Consider the following 22,528-nt stretch of genomic DNA (forward strand, 5'->3'; position numbering starts at 1 on the left):
ATTTTTAAGCGGTTGTAAGCAGGTGTGCGCGGAGCTGAACGCCAGTGCGCATGCATGAGCTCCGCGCAAACCAGTGCTAACCCGGTTACAACTGCTTAAAAGTGCCTTAGTCACTCTGAATGACAAGGCCTGTAGTCTGCTCAAAAGCAAAATAAAACCCCACTGTCAGTCCCGAACCCAGGACCTTGGAAACAGTAGTCTGCATGATTTACCACTAAGCCATGACTGTTATATGAGAACATTGTGCTACAATAAATATATCATGTAATAGTAGGAATGAATGTAAAGGGAATATAGGATGTGTAGTACACAATGCATGTCATGTATATTTACTGTCAAATGTAGTGGATTTCTATAATAGTAGTGTGTGAACAGAAACAGCCATGCTAGTTGGTAGCTAGTAGGTAATAATGTCGCTGTAGCACCTTGCAAGCCACACACATACTCACAGCAGGATAATCACTGCCCATAGCCCTCCACCTCTTTCAGGAACACATCTGGACTAAATAATAAAAAATGTGGAGCAAAGGCCCAAAAACAGGGACACATTCCAAATAATGCTCCAACAAACTTAGACAATTGAGAGAGTAACAGGTTCTGCATTTTGTTGGATGTTTGGAAGGGTATGAAGTCTGAAACTGAAATGTTTGTCACTATAGTCTGACTTGAGCCCAGAGTGATTTGTCAGAAAAAGCTGTTTATGAGATATTGACCAAAAATATGAGGGAAAAATGTGGACAACCTGCAAATATCTGTACACTTGAGAGGTCTGACACTGCCATATTTGAATAGTTAAGAGCCTAGACATAGCAACAGTGACTGAGTTACAGGGATGCCCCACAGACTCCATGTGAAATGTACAAACAGTAGGCAGAAAGGTGTTACAGCACATGCAATGGTAACTATGAAGTACTGAACGTATGCACCACTTGCATGTCGGAAATAGCGTAGTAATACATATGCTTATGCTAACCCACAGTCACAACTGCAGAATACCAGGCAATTTAATGGGTGTACCCCACTGATATGTACCATTCCATGAGGCAGATAAAAGATGCACCTGAGAGTCTCTGGGGCCTGCTCAGCAGTATACTCAAATACCCTAATAGATGTCAAGGCCCACACCATGGCAAGACCACACTGAATGCAGTAACACTCTAGCAGATATAGCAAGCATTCCAAGGTGTGAATGTACATGGAAAATAGGAAAGCCACAGCAACACACTACAGTCAAAACACCTAGCAGGCATACAAGTAGTGAATGTAAAGGGCAAATATTGACGCCATAGCAACAAAGTGCAAGAGCCACTGCTATATATCAGTTATACCACATGTCCCAGAGGAAAGCACACACACCCACATTAACAGTAGTAGTAGTCTTAGGTGTCAGTGTACATACACACTTAGTACAGGAAACTGGAGAAATGAATGGAGAAATGTTAATCTATAACACAGCCAGAAATATGAGAGAGATGCTAACCTTTACACTCACAGAACAGTGTCCACAGTATACCAGCATGGTCCCTGCCCTTAAACTCTGAATGGGCTACGCCTATCTCACATATCTTTTTATAGCACTGTCCTGGAATCACAGTGAGAACTGCAATCAGTACACAACTGGCTGCATGCAATTAGCAAATGCTGGCTAACAACTGGTGCAGAGACCATCACATGGACATATGCATATACCTACAAAAGCATGCTGTACTCCCAGTCCACACATGCAATACTTTCATTGCACTCTGTGGAGGTAGGGAGAGACAGAGAGAGAGAGAGAGAGAAAAAAAAAACATACACAAACAAAACCAGTCATCAAAACCCACTCGAAAGCTGACAACTGACAACTGGAGCAGCAGGACACCAAATCAAATGGCAACGCAAGCAGCTCTGACAAACACAGGTAATGTAAAGTAATACTTTAAAAGTCTACATACTGTAAACCCTCCATATGTGTCATTGGTCTGTAATCATATGTATATGAAGATGTGCATAGGGCAGGGGACATACAGCAACTATCAGTGAAGGCTGTACATACATATGTATGTGAGGGCATCTATGTGCACATATCAATGAAGGTTGAATGTAGGCTGTAGTGCAATGTACAAAGTAGGTTTCACAGTTATGTGTGTTTAGCAGTATGTTAGTGTGTGTATACAGTTTTGTAAACAAAAATGTTGATATACCCATCTATCATATGGATACGTATGTATGGCAATATATGTATGTATGTATGTATATATATATATATATATATATATATATATATATATATATATATATATAATATGCATATATGTATACATACATAGAGAGGGATGTAGGAATACATAGACAGATGTAGATAGAATATGTAGAAACATATATATGTAATACACACATACAGATATAGATATATGTAGATACATATACATAGACAGATCTGACTATCTACAGATATGACTGTATATGATGATCTCATACTCTCCATGTCCCACTCCCTCTGTCACTCTCACCCCCACTCTGTCACACACTCCCCTCTCTCCATATCTATAGCAATATATGTACATCGATATATATGTGTATATGTATACAGACATATATATATATATATATATATATATATATATATATATATATATACATATATACATATAGATATAGATATATATATATATACATATATACATATATATATATATATATATATATATATATATATATATATATATATATACAGAGAGAGAGAGAGAGAGATGTATATATATTCTGAGTGAGGCATATGTGTACAGATGTATTGCAACAGGTGCCTGGTGACAAAGGCATGGAGTGAACACCAGTGTCGAAACTGCAGTACCATACCCCATTTCAAATCACCTACACCAGTAACCACCAGATATGTGATTGGCTGCCCACCACGCCATGTGTCAGTGGTGGACAGAGTCATAAATGTGTAGAATAGTCCCCCCAGTGATAGTCACAGTGGCATACTATTCTTGGAAAACCTGTACATGGTATGTGTCAGCAGACATGGTATGTCAGCTATGGACATGTAGGTCAGTGTACCCATCCACACCACACAATGGCTGCCACGGTATGTACCTCGCATGACAGCTACAGATATGGAGAAGGACACAGTGACATGTACGACACTGTGACAATGCACTCAAACACATTATCAATGCACAGTGTCTGACAACACCACAGAGTACACACATACTACCCACATAGAGGTTACCACTCCTGGATTTACATACTTAAGTCACACCCATGACAGATGTCCAACAACCATAGTAACACCTCACACCATCCACAACCTAAATGACTTCTGTGTGTCGTCCGTGACACCGCAGTAGAGAGCACATGGAGGAGGTACAGGTTCCTACGCACAGATAAGACATACCCTGCAATAAACCACACAGCATTAAGAAGCAAGACTCCCCATGAATACATGTCACACAAACTCTGCTGAATGTTAGTCAGATAGGTAATATGCCATATGAGTCACCCTGTGTAACTGTTTGACAGGAGCAGGTACCATCACATCACATTTGTCACAATGGTCAGGGTAGCAGAACAGTATGCTGCTGTAGTCCCAGTGGCAATAGCATATTGTATTGTATTGTATTGTAATGTATTGTATTGTGTTGTATTGTATTGGTATGTAGAGGTGCCTCCTTCGTGGAGTGGATCCACTGCTGCTGTACGCTAGTGTACAGGTACATATCCTGTAGTCAGGCTAGTGTCACATAGCACTTCTATATGTGTGTTTAGCTCCTCTTAGAGTTCATGTAGCATGCAACCGGGGATACCATCAGGTCCCATTGATGCTGTGTTTTCTGCTTTTCTAAGGGTGGCTCTCACCTGGACATCTGTGATGACAGGGAGGTTACAGTCAGCTGGGATAAGTATGTCTTAGTTTGGGGCAGAGGGAGGGGGGAAACTTGCACTGAACCTGTTTGCCACAATGTTGCCAATATCTGTGGGTTCAGTGAATTATTTGTTGTTGTGTACTAACTATGAGCATATTGGAGGGTTTCTGACCAGGTTTCTAACATAACTGAAGAAGGCCTTGTGGTTATCTGTAGTGTCCCCGTTGATTTCCCTCTAAAAGTTGCCCATGGATGTTTGTATGAGAGAAAGTAGCTCTTTACTAATGCTGATCAGACATGCCTTCCCTTTATGGAATTATGCTCTGTCTTGCAGTAGCTTCCATCTTTTGATATACAATCTGTCTATGACTGGGGTCCACCAGACAGGATGCTTTCCCTTTGTGGATAGTGTCTTGGTCTTATATGGGATTGCATAATCCATGCATTCTCGGAGATGTCCGTAGAAATCATTTGTGAAGGAGTCAGCATTGTGGGTTGTGTCTTCCACTGGCCCAGTGGGCTTAAAGGATACCATGTCAGTGTTACAAAGTGTAAAGTTTGCATTTGAAATGTTATTCACTGTAGTCGTTTGTGCTGGTGGTGGAGGTGGGATATGTATATCCAGGGCAATTAGTTTGTGGTCAGCTCACAGTAGTTGATGATGTACCCCATACAGTACCTCGATACAAACCCCTAGAGTGAGGATGTGCTTTGGACCTGAATCAGTGTTCTGACTGCTGGGGGTTGGTTGTATGCCGTATGGAGTGTGCCAGGTACTGTTGCACAGTTGTTGGCTGAGCACTGATACCTGGCCATTTACATGTGTATCCACCAATAGACAGACAGATGCTGTATATGTGAGATATGTTGTATCACAACAGTCAAGTAGCATGTGTAGTATGTGTGCCAAATTCTGCTGACATATTTTGATGATATCATGTTATTTCCTTTTTCAGGACCATGGCTCACCAGAGCAATCCAGCGTACTCTGCAGCTGAGGATGAGGAAATACACCAGAGCCTGGAGTGGGATTATGCAATACTCTTTTCCCGCACCAGCCAGAATCAGCAGGAGAGGGCTGCACTGTGGCAAGACCTGGTCCGTCGGGTAAATGACATAGGCACGCATAATAGGACATATGAGCAGGTACGACATCACTGCAGTGATTTAATCAGAAATGTCCGTCAGCGTGCATCGGATACCCACAGGCAACAGGTTGTCACAGGTGGTATGGTGGCTACACATCCACCACTCACCAGACTGGAGGGACTACTCATAATTGTTGTGGCCCCAGCTCGCCAACAACAACAACAGCAGCAGACCTGCATTATGATGGAGGCTGGAGCAACAGCACCAAGACTACGAGCGTGCAGGTAATATGCCATATGTATAGTTAACTGTTGTGTACACTGGTAGTTAATGCATGTGTGAGGTGTGTCCTTGGTTTGTAGCTGTCATCATAGTATTTAATGTGCAAGTGTGATATTCTCAATATCAGCAGCTGACCTGTGAAAGGCAACTGTTGTACTACTGACCTGTATCATACACAGTAACAATGGCACAGTTGTGCTCACTGACATTAATTTCCTCACTTCTGCAGGTCCCTCCGGTGTAACAGCAATGCAGCCTATCCATGCTGGTGAGTGTGTATTAACAATACCTTTAATAGTCTTGATAGTAATAGTAATATTAGGCTCACTTAGTTGTGCTCTGTGTATGCATGCAGGTGTGCCTGTGTCTGTGTGTTGATATCTGGCATACTGAGTAGTGTGCAAGTGTGCAACTGTGTGCAAGTGTGCAACGGTGTGCAAGTGTGCATGTGTGAATGTGTGCATGTGTGCATGTGTGCACCTGTGCATGTGTGCATGTGTGCACCTGTGCATGTGTGCATGTGTGCACCTGTGCATGTGTACATGTGTGCATGTGTGCATGTGTGCATGTGTGCATGTGTGCACCTGTTCATGTTTGCATGTGTGCATGTGTGCATCACTGGTAACATTGTGTAGACATTGTAAACTGTGTTTCCTGTTTCCATCCCACAGGTTCTGGTGCTGATCTGGTGTCATGCAGCTGGGAACCTGAATCAGGTGCCATGGGTACTGTTAATGATGGCATCTGTGTAATGGCACAGGAAGGTATGCCAGGGTCCATCATTGGTCAGCCAATTGACAGTACACAGCTGTCAACCCCATCAATGCGCACAGTCATCCTGCCAATACACCCTTTGTCACCAATGTCCCTAGGTGATGGACAGGATACAGTGGGCATTGACCAGGGTAATGTGGTATCTGTGGCACATGCTTCCCCACACAGCAGCCATGGGCATGGCCCTGAGATGGTACCACACAGACAGATGTCCAGGGGTTCTCATGGGAGCATCCGTGGGCGTACTGCCCCTGTCAGACGTGCCCACAGATGTCTTACAACTTCAGTTATGTTTTGGGCTGTCATGCAGGCACAGTCATGTATGGAACGGTACACCAGACAGGGTCTGAGGGAGCTGAAAGCATGTCACACAGCCATGACTGACAGTATGCGTGACATTGCGGCTGCCATCCGTAATTTCACCGATGTCATAGACAGACGTTGCGGGGACATATTAAATCGGTTCCACAACTACATGTCCATGAGTCAGGGCAATGGTGGACGGTTGAGGTGTCGACGTGGGCGTATGCCAGCAACAGCAGCAGGTGGCAGTCGTCGCGGATGACAACAGGGCCTCGGCCACCCCCATAGTGCCAGCAGCAGCCCCAGCAATGCTGGGTCTGTGCTGTCATCAGACCACCCCAAATGCCACAGGCACGTGGCTCTGGACAGGCCCGACAGGGTTCTGTGTCCAGTCAATGAACACCTGCATCTGATGACAGTACCCAGTCTGGATTGGCACCGGATACAGTCCGTTGCACCACTGCAAGGCACAGGTACCGTGTCCGTGGCCAGAGACACTGATCTGTATGACCTGGCAGGTACAGTCTGTGGCTGTCCACAAACACCGGTATATGGCAGCCATGAGGTGGAACTGTGTGCATCCATACACACATGCGAATTGACAACACCTACGGCTACTGCATACACACACACACTGCATCAACATTGCCCCACCTTGTACTGCTGTCCCTCACCAACACATACACATACATGTCAATTGGTGGTATCAGTGGGAGACTCAGGCATACCAAGTTCACACCCTGTGCATATGATGAAACTGTGCCACCTCCTGCAATCTGTGACATCAGTGCAGGTACAGGTTAACATGTTGTTGATGCACAGGGTGACTATATAGATGTGTAGTAATAGTATCATGTTTTTAACAGTACTGTGTGCTGATATAATTGTGGGTATATCACAGCATGCCTGATGCAGTAAGGGTATGATTGTCTTGTACTGTTGTCTACACCCATGGTAAGTACCATAGTGTATCATCAGCACATGTTGGCATACTGGTGGTAAGGATGTCAACAGAAGGCTACATACATAGATAGCACAGGGAATAAGGTAATGAAAGTATTAATACGCAATGATGGACATGTAAACTTCAAGTGGCATGTTGCCCACACTGGACTCGGCAATGCGGATGTTTGAGGATTTGATATGTGTGCAGTACTACACGACTGGTACAGGACACACAGGAGCACCCTAGCACTGCAAGCTCACATCTCATACCATGCTAGACAGCTCCAACACACAAAACTAACTTTCACAGGAGGGAGAGTCCCCATAAATGTCAGGGATACTGTGGTGGCAGGACAGGTAGCATACATCCTACTAAGTATGGAACCACTGAGTGAAGGCTCAGTGTCTGTTATTTGACATGTGTATTACTGCAGGTATGAGCACCTGGGTTTCCATCCAGTTATTGTACATCCTGACGGTACATGGTCTGTGCACTTGTGTGCACTGAGACTGGACTCTAGCCATCTGACCTGTGTATTTCCATGTACTTGTGTATAGTGCCTGCATATTTGCACTGTTACCTACTGGAAGTGGTACAGCTTGTTTGTTGTACAATGGACTACATGCAGCCCTGCTTACTGTAGCTTGGTTTGCATGCATGTTTGCTTGCAGTTACCCTGGAACACTGATCCCACCTGCAATGCAGATTTACAGAGCTTCTATGGACTCCTAGTGACATCTGCATAGCTTACTATATGTATGTCCATGTCTCACTTGACAGAACGTCACTGTTTGTCCTGTTCACAAGTACGTTGCCTGTGACACTTTGCATATGACTTACCTGGCATTTTACCACGTGAGCAGTCATATATGCCAGTGCTAACTAATCACAGGCACTACACCCTCACATACTCACCTTCTGTACCTTGTTCTCCATTGGCCCTATGTGCTGTTAATCACCATGGCAAACACAATACTATGGTAGCATAGGTCACTTGTCAGTCACCTCTATGGTACAGTTGTGGAATATGTGGATCATGTGGCAATGTCACAGCTGCCACATGTACACAGTCAACCCTCTCCCCTACCTCACTACCATCACTTACACAATTCAAAATCAGGCTTAAATCCTACCTTAAAACACATTGGCTATGCACCTGTCTTAACCCAGACTAACATCTCTTGTCTTCTCACTAAATTTCTAAATCCTAATGTCTGCATAATCTACCTGCATACTGGAATCCAGAAGCATAACTTGTCTTGCAACTAATTTGGACTCTCTTTTATATCTTAATATCTCTCTTTGTCACTCTAGTATCTTATGTTAACACACCTCTTTCTAGTGTGTTCCTGTACTGTACATTTTACTTATTTTTACCTAACTACTTACTTCAATATGTTCTTTTTTGCATAAAATAGCTTAATTGTATATAGTACTTCTATTTGTTAAACTTTGAATTTATTTACTGTTTTTATTTAATTAACGTCAAACATTGTTTTGTACTCTCGAGGAGCTTTTCTCCACGGGCCTCTGCTGAAAATGGATATGTATCCAGCTGGACTAGCCCGGTCAACAAATGTAAAATAAATAATAAATAAAATAAATACACATGGACGTACAACACATGTATGAGATGCAACCACATAGCCAAACTGGGGACTAAGCACTCTGAACCCAGTACTGGCATAACCTGTCCGGTGGCATGAAATACTACAGTGACTACAATACCAGTCTGATGTAGACCTACACTGACAGCAATCCAAACACATGAAAACACTGGGCCATTCGTGGAGCCTCAGAATAGCATGCTGCCTGAGCAGCAGACACCTCTGCAGCTGGCACACAGGCATACATTAAGCCGGAACACAGCACGTGCAACACATAGCACACAAATCCTGTGTGCCAAACAGTCACAGCCTGTATGGCTAGACAACACACCTGCTACAGTTGTGTTAGGTACCTTTATTGTCCGGTACAGTGAGGTCCCGCTCACCAGGCTGGACAAGGTGAAGGTCACAGTGATATGCCCGTGGGGCACTATGATCCACCACATAACGCAAGCATACAGGTAAGTCAGAGGCATGGGCACATATGACTCAGTCATTGTCCATGCCACTATGGCTGACCTGTGATGTATCTCCCTGGACTACATGATAGGGAACATAGAAGGGCTCTCTGAGCATGTGGCACAGGCTGATATGACCCTGACCTTGGTTGGCATCATACCCTCACCAAGAATGCTGAAGTATTACTGAATGCTGATGAATTACTGTAGCTACAACACCCTAGCTGAAAGGTTTCTAGCACGTAGTCACTGCATTGCTATGGAACAACTTGTTACCACTCCCACAACAGGTGAAAACATGCAGCACCTGTTCATCAACAACATGTAGACTATATGCCCCAGACCAGATGTGTATCCCTCGCTGCTAGGATGATACCATATACAACTCACACTGTATATACACATACCACATGCAGCACCTGCACAGAAGACCAGAGTCATAATGTTATCCAGTGCAAATACCACGTATTCACATGTGGCAGGCGTCAGACATGGGAACTATTGAAGGTCACAGGTATATATGTGTATTTGGCACACACATACATCATCTGTGTCCATTGCCATTACTGGTTTAATCGATGTCATGCATTATTGTGAACAACAACCCACACACATGGGCATTCTGTGTGACAAAAACACACATGGCATGTGTGGAATTCAAAGCCGTAACTAACTGTGCTATGACAGTAGTGAGAGACGCAGTAGCAGAGCATGCTATTTGCATTACTGGGATATTTGCCCTCTTCTGCTGTACTTGTAGGGTGCTGACATCATCTCTGTGTAGAGATTGGAATGTGCACCAGCTGGTGTGTTCTCCTGGTTGCCAAAAGGGTCAGTTTTCTCACACATGTAATTGCACACACTTGCCATTTGTAGGATTCAAACCCCTACCTATGTTATGACACTAAAGACATACGCATTAGCAGAGCACGCTTTTCATATCATTGGGAGGTTTCCCTTCTCCTGCTGTACTTATAGGGTGCTGACATCATCAGTGTTTAGAAAGGGAAATGTGCATCCTGTAGTGTGTTTTCCCAGTTGCCAAAAGGAACATTTCCTTCACACAGAATTGCACATACACTAACCCCCCTCACCCAAACACACACCCTTGCCATTTGCAGGATTCAAACCCCCACCTATCTATGTTATGACACTCAAGACGGACGGATAAGCGGAGCGCATTATTGACATTACTAGGAGGTTTCCCTTCTCCTGCTGTACTTATAGGATGCTGACATCATCAGTGTTTAGAAAGGGGAATGTGCATCCTGTAGTGTGTTTTCCCAGTTGCCAAAAGGAACATTTCCCTCACACAGAATTGCACACACACTAGCCCCCTTCACCCAAACACACACACTTGCAGGAGTCAAACCCTTACTTAACTATGTTATGACATTCTAGACAGACAGATTAGCAGAAAGCGCTATTCACATTACTGGGAGGATTCCCTTCTCCTGCTGTACTTATAGGGTGCTGACATCATCAGTGTTTAGAAAGAGGGATGTGCATCCTGTAGTGTGTTCTCCTAGTTGCCAAAAGGGACATTTCTCTCACACAGAATTGCACACAAACCCCCCCCGCTCACACACACACACACACACACACACACACACACACACACACACACACACACACACACACACACACACACACACACACACACACTGAGAATTGAGGGAGAAGCATTAGCAGAGTGCACTATCCAAATTACTGGGCATTTGCTCTGCACCTGCAGTATTTACAGGGTGCTGACATCATTATTTCTACAGAGGTATGTACATCTAGTACTACCTGTCAGGTGGGGGATAGCATATATATGCATTTGCAGCCACCTTCTTCAGGGTCAGATATGTACATCAGCACTGGCAGGTTATGTTCTATACCATGCTTCGTTACCACAGGACCTGTAACACACAACACAACCAGTTCGGACCACCCCTCCCACATCCAGGACACACACTTTGCTTCCCTGGGAACAGTGCCAAGATATGAAGGTGTTCACATACACCATTCCAGTTGTTAACGTCAGGTAAAGGTATATTGTGTGTGGGAACTACTCAGGCCTCTACAACATTACCCTACAGCCACTACAATTTGTGAGTCCATGTGCTATGGAAGAACCACTCACCGCAGCCACAAGGGGGAATACATATTGCACCTGACCATCTGCAACATGGGTACTCACTGTTCCACACCAGAGGTAGACCACCATTGTTGATAGCTGACCATACCCACCTTTCCCTGGACATCCATATCCCATCCCCACCCCCAGGGAAGGTTGTCACTGCAAACAAAGTGTATTTATCAAAAGCAGACTTTACACTTGTGAAGACTGGGGTGGAAGACTTCAAAGGACCCATGCTGGGGGAGTATACAGGCCACTCTGCATAATCCTTGACAATTGCATTCTATGAGCATGTGGAAGGTTTGCATTGATCATGCTATCCCAAATATACCCATGACTCCTCCACAACAGGACACCTGTCAGGTGTACACCAGCCATATATGAGCTGTCCAACAGACAGAGTGAGCTAATACATTGCAGAGCAGTAGCCCACAGAGGGAGGACATCTCTGAACAGTACTGGCACGACACTTCAATCCCTCATAATCATCACGACAAAGTGTTGACAGTGAAATTGTCCAGACACTGCAGATAAGGCTCCCCTCAGTCTGTTATTGATGCCCACTTACTGTTAGAGGTCCTCACCAACCCTCTTCCAGCACACACCAACAACATGGATTTGGCATAGCAAATTCAACCCCTGGGATCTCCACTGTGTCCCTGCTTGACGGAGGCACAGCACACTAGCCTCACATGGTGCCTTATGTGACCTACTTTACAGTGGCACAGTAGCCTACTGTACTGGGGAGGCAAACACCAAGCACACTCTGGCTAAGCTGTCATTCCCTAGGGCAAACAGCCTAGTGTTGACCTCTACACCCATATGTTTAATTGTCAGATGCACAATATTTGCTGCTGAAAGACTGTTTGCAGGTCTTTATTGCCATAGCATTCCCTGTTTCTATGAACAACTTGTGTATCTGTGGAAGATGTTTGACTATGAGAGGGATCCACTATATCACTTATGTCTCTGTAGTCATTTAACTGTGTACACTGGACAGACTGCTGTAATGTGGTGGTTCCTGGAATAACACGTACAAATACCAGATATGTGTGGCCAACTGCTAAACTGAGACTTGGCCTAAGTGTGTGAGCATGCCCAGTTCAGGCTTTCCATGGCATGTTGTCTGACATATGTCTCAATTATCAAAGTGTGCGAGCATGCCCAGTGTGAGCTTTCCATATGTTGAACTCTGCAGCCCACCACATTTGTGGATGAGTGTGAACTTCAACAATATCTCACGTTTATGGTTGTGTGTTGTGTGTCATGTTGTGTACTTACTGTCCAACTGCTTTGTGTCTGAACACAACAGGGATTATACTGTGCCTGCAGGGTTTGCATGGGATACTTTGCATACAGTTGTCAACATCCTTTCAAACTGACCTAACACTGTAGTTCCGTATAGTGTACTGGTTCAGTACTTTCACTGTGGTGGACAGTATCCTGGGCTTTAGTCCTATCACTGCTTTACATTTTCATAGTGAGCACAAAAGACTGGTTAGGGGCCAGTTGTGCACATCTGCAAACTAGCGGTAACCCGGTTACAACTGCTTAAAAGTACCTTAGTCACTCTGAATGACAAGGCCTGTAGTCTGCTCAAAAGCAAAATAAAACCCCACTGTCATTCCCGAAACCAGGACCTTGGAAACAGTAATCTGCATGACTTACCACTAAACCACGACTGTTATATGAGAATATTGTGCTACAATAAATATATCATGTAATAGTAGGAATGAATGTAAAGGGAATATAGGATGTGTAGTACACAATGCATGTCATGTATATTTACTGTCAAATGTAGTGGATTTCTATAATAGTAGTGTGTGAACAGAAACAGCCATGCTAGTTGGTAGCTAGTAGGTAATAATGTCGCTGTAGCACCTTGCAAGCCACACACATACTCACAGCAGGATAATCACTGCCCATACCCCACAACCTCTTACAGGAACACATCTGGACTAAGTAATAAAAAATGTGGAGCAAAGGCCCAAAACAGGGACACATTCCAAATAATGCTCCAACAAACTTAGACAGTTGAGAGAGTAATAGGTTCTGCATTTTGTTGGATGTTTGGAAGGGTATGAAGTCTGAAACTGAAATGTTTGTCACTATAGTCTGACTTGAGCCCAGAGTGATTTGCCATAAAAAGCTGTTTATGAGATATGGACCAAAATATGAGGCAAACATGTGGACAACCTGCAAATATCTGTACACTTGAGAGGTCTGACACTGCCATATTTGAATAGTTAAGAGCCTAGACATAGCAACAGTGACTGAGTTACAGGGATGCCCCACAGACTCCCTGTGAAATGTAAAAACAGTAGGCAGAAATGTGTTACAACACATGCAATGGTAACTATGAAGTACTGAAAGTATGCACCACTTGCATGTTGGAAATAGTGTAGTAATACATATGCTCATGCTAACCCACAGTCACAACTGCAGAATACCAGGCAATTTAATGGGTGTACCCCACTGATATGTACCATTCCATGAGGCAGATAAAAGATGCACCTGATAGTCTCTGGGGCCTGCTCAGCAGCATACTCAAATACCCTAATAGATGTCAAGGCCCACACCATGGCCAGACCACATTGCATGCAGTAACACTCTAGCAGATATAGCAAGCATTCCAAGGTGTGAATGTACATGGAAAATAGGAAAGCCACAGCAACACACTACAGTCAAGACACCTAGCAGGCATACAAGTAGTGAATGTAAAGGGCAAATATTGACGCCATAGCAACAAAGTGCAAGAGCCACTGCTATATACCAGTTACACCACATGTCCCAGCGGAAAGCACACAGACCCACAGTAACAGTAGTAGTAGTCTTAGGTGTCAGTGTACATACACACTTAGTACAGGAAACTGGAGAAATGAATGGAGAAATGTTAATCTACAGCACAGCCAGAAATATGAGAGAGATACTAACCTTTACACTCACTGAACAGTGTCCACAGCATACCAGCATGGTGCCTGCCCTTAAATTCTGAAAGAGCTATGCCTATCTCACATACCTTTTTATAGCACTGTCCTGGAATCACAGTGAGAACTGCAATCAGTACACAACTGGCTGCATGCAATTAGCAAATGCTGGCTAACAATTGGTGCAGAGACCATCACATGGACATATGCAGATACCTACAAAAGCATGCTGTACTCCCAGTCCACACATGCAATACTTTCATTGCACCCTGTGGAGGTAGGGAGAGACAGAGAGAGATAGAGAGAGAAAAAAAAAACTTACACAAACAAAACCAGTCATCAAAACCCACTCGAAAGCTGACAACTGACAACTGGAGCAGCAGGACACCAAACCAAACGGCAACGCAAGCAGCTGTGACAAACACAGGTAATGTAAAGTAATACTTTAAAAGTCTACATACTGTGAACCCTCCATATGTGTCATTGGTCTGTATTCATATGTATATGAAGATGTGCATAGGGCAGGGGACATACAGCAACTATCAGTGAAGGCTGTACATACATATGTATGTGAGGGCATCTATGTGCACATATCAATGTAGGTTGAATGTAGGTTGTAGTGCAATGTACAAAGTAGGTTTCACAGTTATGTGTGTTTAGCAGTATGTTAGTGTGTGTATACAGTTTTGTAAACAAACATGTTGATATACCCATCTATCATATGGTTACGTATGTATGTCAATATATGTATATATATATATATATATAATATGCATATATGTATACCTACATAGAGAGGGATGTAGGAATACATAGACAGATGTAGATAGATAGAATATGTAGAAACATATATATGTAATACACACATACAGATATAGATATATGTAGATACATATACATAGACAGATCTGACTATCTACAGATATGACTGTATATGATGATCTCACACTCCCCCTGTCCCACTCCCTCTGTCACTCTCACCCCCACTCTGTCACACAACCCCCCTCTCTCCATATCTATATCAATATATGTACATCAACATATGTATGTGTATATGTATACAGACATATATATATATATATATATATATATATATATATATATATACATATAGATATATATATATATATATATATATATATATATATATATATATATATATATATATATATATATATATATATATATATATACATATATATATATATATATATATAGAGAGAGAGAGAGAGATGTATATATATTCTGAGTGAGGCACATGTGTACAGATGTATTGCAACAGGTGCCTGGTGACAAAGGCATGGAGTGAACACCAGTGTCGAAACTGGAGTACCATACCCCATTTCAAATCACCTACACCAGTAACCACCAGATATGTGATTGGTTGCCCACCACTTCATGTGTCAGTGGTGAACAGAGTCATGAATGTGTACAATAGTCCCCCCAGTGATAGTCACAGTGGCATACTATTCCTGGAATACCTGCACATGGTATGTGTCAGCAGACATGGTGTGTCAGCTATGGACATGTAGGTCAATGTACCTCTCCACACCACGCAATGGCTGCCACGGTATGTACCTCACATGACAGCTACAGATATGGAGAAGGACACAGTGACATGTACGACACTGAGACAATGCACTCAAACACATTACGTATGCACACTGACTGACAACACCACAGAGTACACATATCCTACCCACATAGAGGTTACCACTTCTAGATTTACATACTTAAGTCACACAAATGACAGATGTCCAACAACCATAGTAACACCTCACACCATCCACAACCTAAATGACTGCTGTGCGTCATCCGTGACACCGCAGTAGAGAGCACATGGAGGAGGTACAGGTTCCTACGCACAGATAAGACATACCCTGCAATAAATCACACAGCATTAAGAAGCAAGACTCCCCATGAGTACATGTCACACATACCCTGCTGAATGTTAGTCAGATAGGTAATATGCCATATGAGTCACCCTGTGTAACTGTTTGACAGGAGCAGGTACCATCACATCACATTTGTCACAATGGTCAGGGTAGCTGAATAGTATGCTGCTGTAGTCCCAGGGGCAATAGCATATTGTATTGTATTGTAATGTATTGTATTGTGTTGTATTGTATTGGTATGTAGAGGTGCCTCCTTCGTGGAGTGGAACCACTACTGCTGTACGCCAGTGTACAGGTACATATCCTGTAGTCAGGCTAGTGTCACATAGCACTTCTATATGTGTGCTTAGCTCCTCTTGGAGTTCATGTAGCATGCAACTGGGGATACCATCAGGTCCCATTGATGCTGTGTTTTCTGCTTTTCTGAGGGCGGCTCTCACCTGGACATCTGTGATGACAGGGAGGTTGCAGTCAGCTGGGATAAGTATGTCTTAGTTTGTGGGGAGAGGGAGGGGGGAAACTTGCACTGAACCTGTTTGCCACAATGCTGCCAATATCTGTGGGTTCAGTGAATTATTTGTTGTTGTGTTCTAACTATGAGCATATTGGAGGGTTTCTGACCAGGTTTCTAACATAACTGAAGAAGGCCTTGTGGTTATCTATAGTGTCCCCGTTGATTTCCCTCTCAAAGTTGCCCATGGATGTTTGTATGAGAGAAAATAGCTCTTTACTAATGCTGATCAGACATGCCTTCCCTTTATGGAATTATGCTCTGTCTTGCAGTAGCTTCCATCTTTTGTTATACAATCTGTCTATGGCTGGGGTCCACCAGACAGGATGCTTTCCCTTTGTGGAGAGTGTCTTGGTCGTATATGGGATTGCATGATCCATGCATTCTCGGAGATGTCTGTAGAAATCATTTGTGAAGGAGTCAGCATTGTGGGTTGTGTCTTCCACTGGCCCAGTGGGCTTAAAGGATACCATGTCAGTGTTGCAAAGTGTAAAGTTTGCATTTGAAATGTTATTCACTGTAGTCGTTTGTGCTGGTGGTGGAGGTGGGATATGTATATCCAGGGCAATTAGTTTGTGGTCATCTTACAGTAGTTGATGATGTACCCCATACAGTACCTCGATACAAACCCCCAGAGTGAGGATGTGCTTTGGACCTGAATCAGTGTTCTGACTGCTAGGGTTTGTTAGTAAGTCGTATGGAGTGTGCCAGGTACTGTTGCACAGTTGTTGGCTGAGCACTGATACCTGGCCATTTACATGTGTATCCACCAATAGACAGACAGATGCTATATATGTGAGATATGTTGTATCACAACAGTCAAGTAGCATGTGTAGTATGTGTGCCAAATTCTGCTGACATATTTTGCTGATATCATGTTATTTCCTTTTTCAGGACCATGGCTCACCAGAGCAATCCAGCATACTCTGCAGCTGAGGATGAGGAAATACACCAGAGCCTGGTGCGGGATTATGCAATACTCTTTTCCCGCACCAGCCAGAATCAGCAGGAGAGGGCTGCACTGTGGCAAGACCTTGTCCATTGGGTAAATGACATAGGCACGCATAATAGGACATATGAGCAGGTACGAAATCACTGCAGTGATTTAATCAGAAATGTCCGTCAGCGTGCGTCGGATATCCACAGGCAACAGGTTGTCACAGGTTGTGGGGTGGCTACACATCCCCCACTCACCAAACTGGAGGGACTACTCATAAGTGTTGTGGCCCCAGCCCGCCAACAACAACAACAGCAGCAGACCTGCATTATGATGGAGGCTGGAGCCACACAGCACCAAGACTACGCGCGTGCAGATAATATGCCATATGTATAGTTGACTGTTGTGTACACTGGTAGTTAATGCATGTGTGAGGTGTGTCCTTGGTTTGTAGCTGTCATCATAGTATTTAATGTGCAAGTGTGATATTCTCAATATCAGCAGCTGACCTGTGAAAGGCAACTGTTGTACTACTGACCTGTATCATCCTCAGTAACAATGGCACAGTTGTGCCCACTGACATTAATTTCCTCACTTCTGCAGGTCCCTCCAGTGTAACAGCAATGCAGTCTATCCATGCTGGTGAGTGTGTATTAACAATACCTTTAATAGTCTTGATAGTAATAGTAATATTAGGCTTACTTAGTTGTGCTCTATGTATGCATGCAGGTGTGTCTGTGTCTGTGTGTTGATATCTCGCATACTGAGTAGTGTGCAATTGGGCAACTGTGTGCAAGTGTGCAACTGTGTGCAAGTGTGCATGTGTGCACCTGTGCATGTGTGCATGTGTGCATGTGTGCACCTCTGCATATGAGCATGTGTGCACCTGTGCATGTGTACATGTGTGCACCTGTGCACATGTGTGCATGTGTGCATGTGTGCATGTGTGCACGTGTGCACGTGTGCATGTGTGTACCTGTGCATGTGTGCATGTGTGCATGTGTGCATCACTGGTAACATTGTGTAGACATTGTAAACTGTGTTTCCTGTTTCCCTCCCACAGGTTCTGGTGCTGCTCTGGTGTCATGCAGCAGGGAACCAGAATCAGGTGCCATGGGTACTGTTAATGATGACATCTGTGTAATGGCACAGGAAGGTATGCCAGGGTCTGTCATTGGTCAGCCAATTGACAGTACACAGCTGTCAACCCCATCAATGCGCACAGTCATCCTGCCAATACACCCTTTGTCACCAATGTCCCTAGGTGATGGACAGGATACAGTGGGTATTGACCAGGGTAATGTGGTATCTGTGGCACATGCTTCCCCACACAGCAGCCATGGGCATGGCCCTGAGATGGTACCACACAGACAGATGTCCAGGGGTTCTCGTGGGAGCATCCGTGGGCGTACTGCCCCTGTCAGACGTGCCCACAGATGTCTTACAACCTCAGCTATGTTTCGGGCTGTCATGCAGGCACAGTCATGTATGGAATGGTACACCAGACAGGGTCTGAGGGAGCTGAAAGCATGTCACACAGCCATGACTGACAGTATGCGTGACATTGCTGCTGCCATCCGTAATTTCACCGATGTCATAGACAGACGTTGTGGGGACATATTAGATCGGTTCCACAACTACATGTCCATGAGCCAGGGCAATGGTGGATGGTTGAGGCATCAACGTGGGCGTATGCCAGCAACAGCAGCAGGTGGCAGTCGTCGTGGACGACAATAGGTCTGCGGCCGCCCCATAGTGCCAGCAGCAGCCCTAGCAGTGCTGGGTCTGTGCTGTCATCAGACCACACCAGATGCCACGTGCACGTGGCTCTGGACAGGCCTGACAGGGATCTGTGTCCAGTCAACGAACACCTGCATCTGATGACAGTACCCAGTCTGGATTGGTACCGGATGCGGTCCGTAGCATCCCTGCAAGGCACAGGTACCGTGTCCGTGGCCAGAGACACTGAACTGTATGACCTGGCAGGTACAGTCTGTGGCTGTCCACAAACACCGGCATATGGCAGCCATGAGGTGGAACTGTGTGCATCCATACACACATGCAAATTGACAACACCTACAGCTACTGCATACATGCACACACTGCATCAACATTGCCCCACCTTGTACTGCTGTCCCTCACCAACACACATACACATACATGTCAATTGGTGGTATCAGTGGGAGACTCAGGCATACCAAGTTCACACCCTGTGCATATGATGAAACTGTGCCACCTCCTGCAATCTGTAACATCAGTGCAGGTACAGGTTAACATGTTGTTGATGCACAGGGTGACTACATAGACGTGTAGTAATAGTATCATGTTGTTAACTGTACTGTGTGCTGATATAATTGTGGGTATATCCCAGCATGCCTGATGCAGTAAGGGTATGATTGTCTTGTACTGTTGTCTACACCCATGGTAAGTATCATAGTGTATCATCTGCACATGTTGGCATACTGGTGGAAAGGATGTCAACAGAAGGCTACATACATAGGTTGCACAGGGAATAAGGTAATGAAAGTATTAATACGGAATGATGGACATGTAAACTGCAAGTGGCATGTTGCCCACACTGGACTCGGCAATGCGGATGTTTGAGGATTTGATATGTGTGCAGTACTACATGACTGGTACAGGACACACAGGAGCACCCTAGCACTGCAAGCTCACATCTCATACCATGCTAGACAGCCCCAACACACAAAACTAACTTTCACAGGAGGGAGAGTCCCCATAAATGTCAGGGATACTGTGGTGGCAGGACAGGTAGCATACATCCTACTAAGTATGGAACCACTGAGTGAAGGCTCCGTGTCTATTATTTGACATGTGTATTACTGCAGGTATGAGCACCTGGGTTTCCATCCAGTTATTGTACATCCTGACGGTACATGGTCTGTACATTTGTGTGCGCTGAGACTGGACCCTAGCCATCTGACCTGTGTATTTCCATGTACATGTGTATAGTGCCTGCATATTTGCACTGTTACCTACTGGAAGTGGTACAGCTTTTTTGTTGTACAATGGACTACATGCAGCCCTGCTTACTGTAGCTTTGTTTGCATGCATGTTTGCTTGCAGTTACCCTGGAACACTGATCCAACCTGTAATGCAGATTTACAGAGCTTCTGTGGACTCCTAGTGACATCTGCATAGCTTACTATATGTATGTCCATATCTCACTTGACAGAAAGTCACTGTTTGTCCTGTTCACAAGTATGTTGCCTGTGACACTTTGCATATGACTTACCTGGCATTTTACCACGTGAGCAGTCATATATGCCAGTGCTAACTAATCACAGGCACTACACCCTCACATACTCACCTTCTGTACCTTGTTCCCCATTGGCCCTATGTGCTGTTAATCACCATGGCAAACACAATACTATGGTAGCAAAGGTCACTTGTCAGTCACCTCTATGGTACAGTTGTGGAATATGTGGGTCATGTGGCAATGTCACAGCTGCCACATGTACACTGTCAACCCTCTCCCCTACACATGGATGTACAACACATGTATGATATGCAACCACATAGCCAAACTGGGGACTAAGAACTCTGAACCCAGTACTGGCATAACCTGTCAGGTGGCATGAAATACTACAGTGACTACAATACCAGTCTGATGTAGACCTACACTGACAGCAATCCAAACACATGAACACACTGGGCCATTCGTGGAGCCTCAGAATAGCATGCTGCCTGAGCAGCAGACACCTCTGCAGCTGGCACACAGGCATACATTAAGCCAGAACACAGCACATGCAACACATAGCACACAAATCCTGTGTGCCAAACAGTCACAGCCTGTACGGCTAGACAACACACCTGCTACAGTTGTGTTAGGTACCTTTATTGTCCGGTACAGTGAGGTCCCGCTCACCAGGCTGGACAAGGTGAAGGTCACAGTGATATGCCCGTGGGGCACTATGGTCCACCACATAACACAAGAATACAGGTCAGTCAGAGGCATGGACACATATGACTCAGTCATTGTCCATGCCACTATGGCTGACCTGTGATGTACCTCCCTGGAATACATGATAGGGAACATAGAAGGGCTCTCTGAGCATGTGGCATAGGCCTGTATGACCCTGACCTTGGTTGGCATCATACCCTCACCAAGAATGCTGAAGTATTACTGAATGCTGATGAATTACTGTAGCTACAACACTCTAGCTGAAAGGTTCCTAACACGTAGTCACTGCATTGCTATGGAACAACTTGTTACCACTCCCACAACAGGTGAAAACATGCAGCACCTGTTCATCAACAACATGTAGACTATATGCCCCAGACCAGATGTGTATCCCTCGCTGCTAGGATGATACCATATACAACTCACACTGTATATACACATACCACATGAAGCACCTGCACAGAAGACCAGAGTCATAATGTTATTCAGTGCAAATACCATGTATTCACATGTGGCAGGCGTCAGACATGGGAACTATTGAAGGTCACAGGTATATATGTGTATTTGGCACACACATACATCATCTGTGCCCATTGCCATTACTGGTTTAATCGATGTCATGCATTATTGTGAACAACAACCCACACACATGGGCATTCTGTGTGACAAAAACACACATGGCATGTGTGGAATTCAAAGCCATAACTAACTGTGCTATGACAGTAGTGAGAGACGCAGTAGCAGAGCATGCTGTTTGCATTACTGGGATATTTGCTCTCTTCTGCTGTACTTGTAGGGTGCTGACATCATCTCTGTGTAGAGATTGGAATATGCACCAGCTGGTGTGTTCTCCTGGTTGCCAAAAGGGTCAGTTTTCTCACACATGTAATTGCACATACAC

Source organism: Protopterus annectens, chromosome 5.part0 (genome assembly GCF_019279795.1).
Source record: "Protopterus annectens isolate FY-2018-M chromosome 5.part0, PAN1.0, whole genome shotgun sequence".
In the NCBI taxonomy this organism is placed as follows: Eukaryota; Metazoa; Chordata; order Ceratodontiformes; family Protopteridae; genus Protopterus; species Protopterus annectens.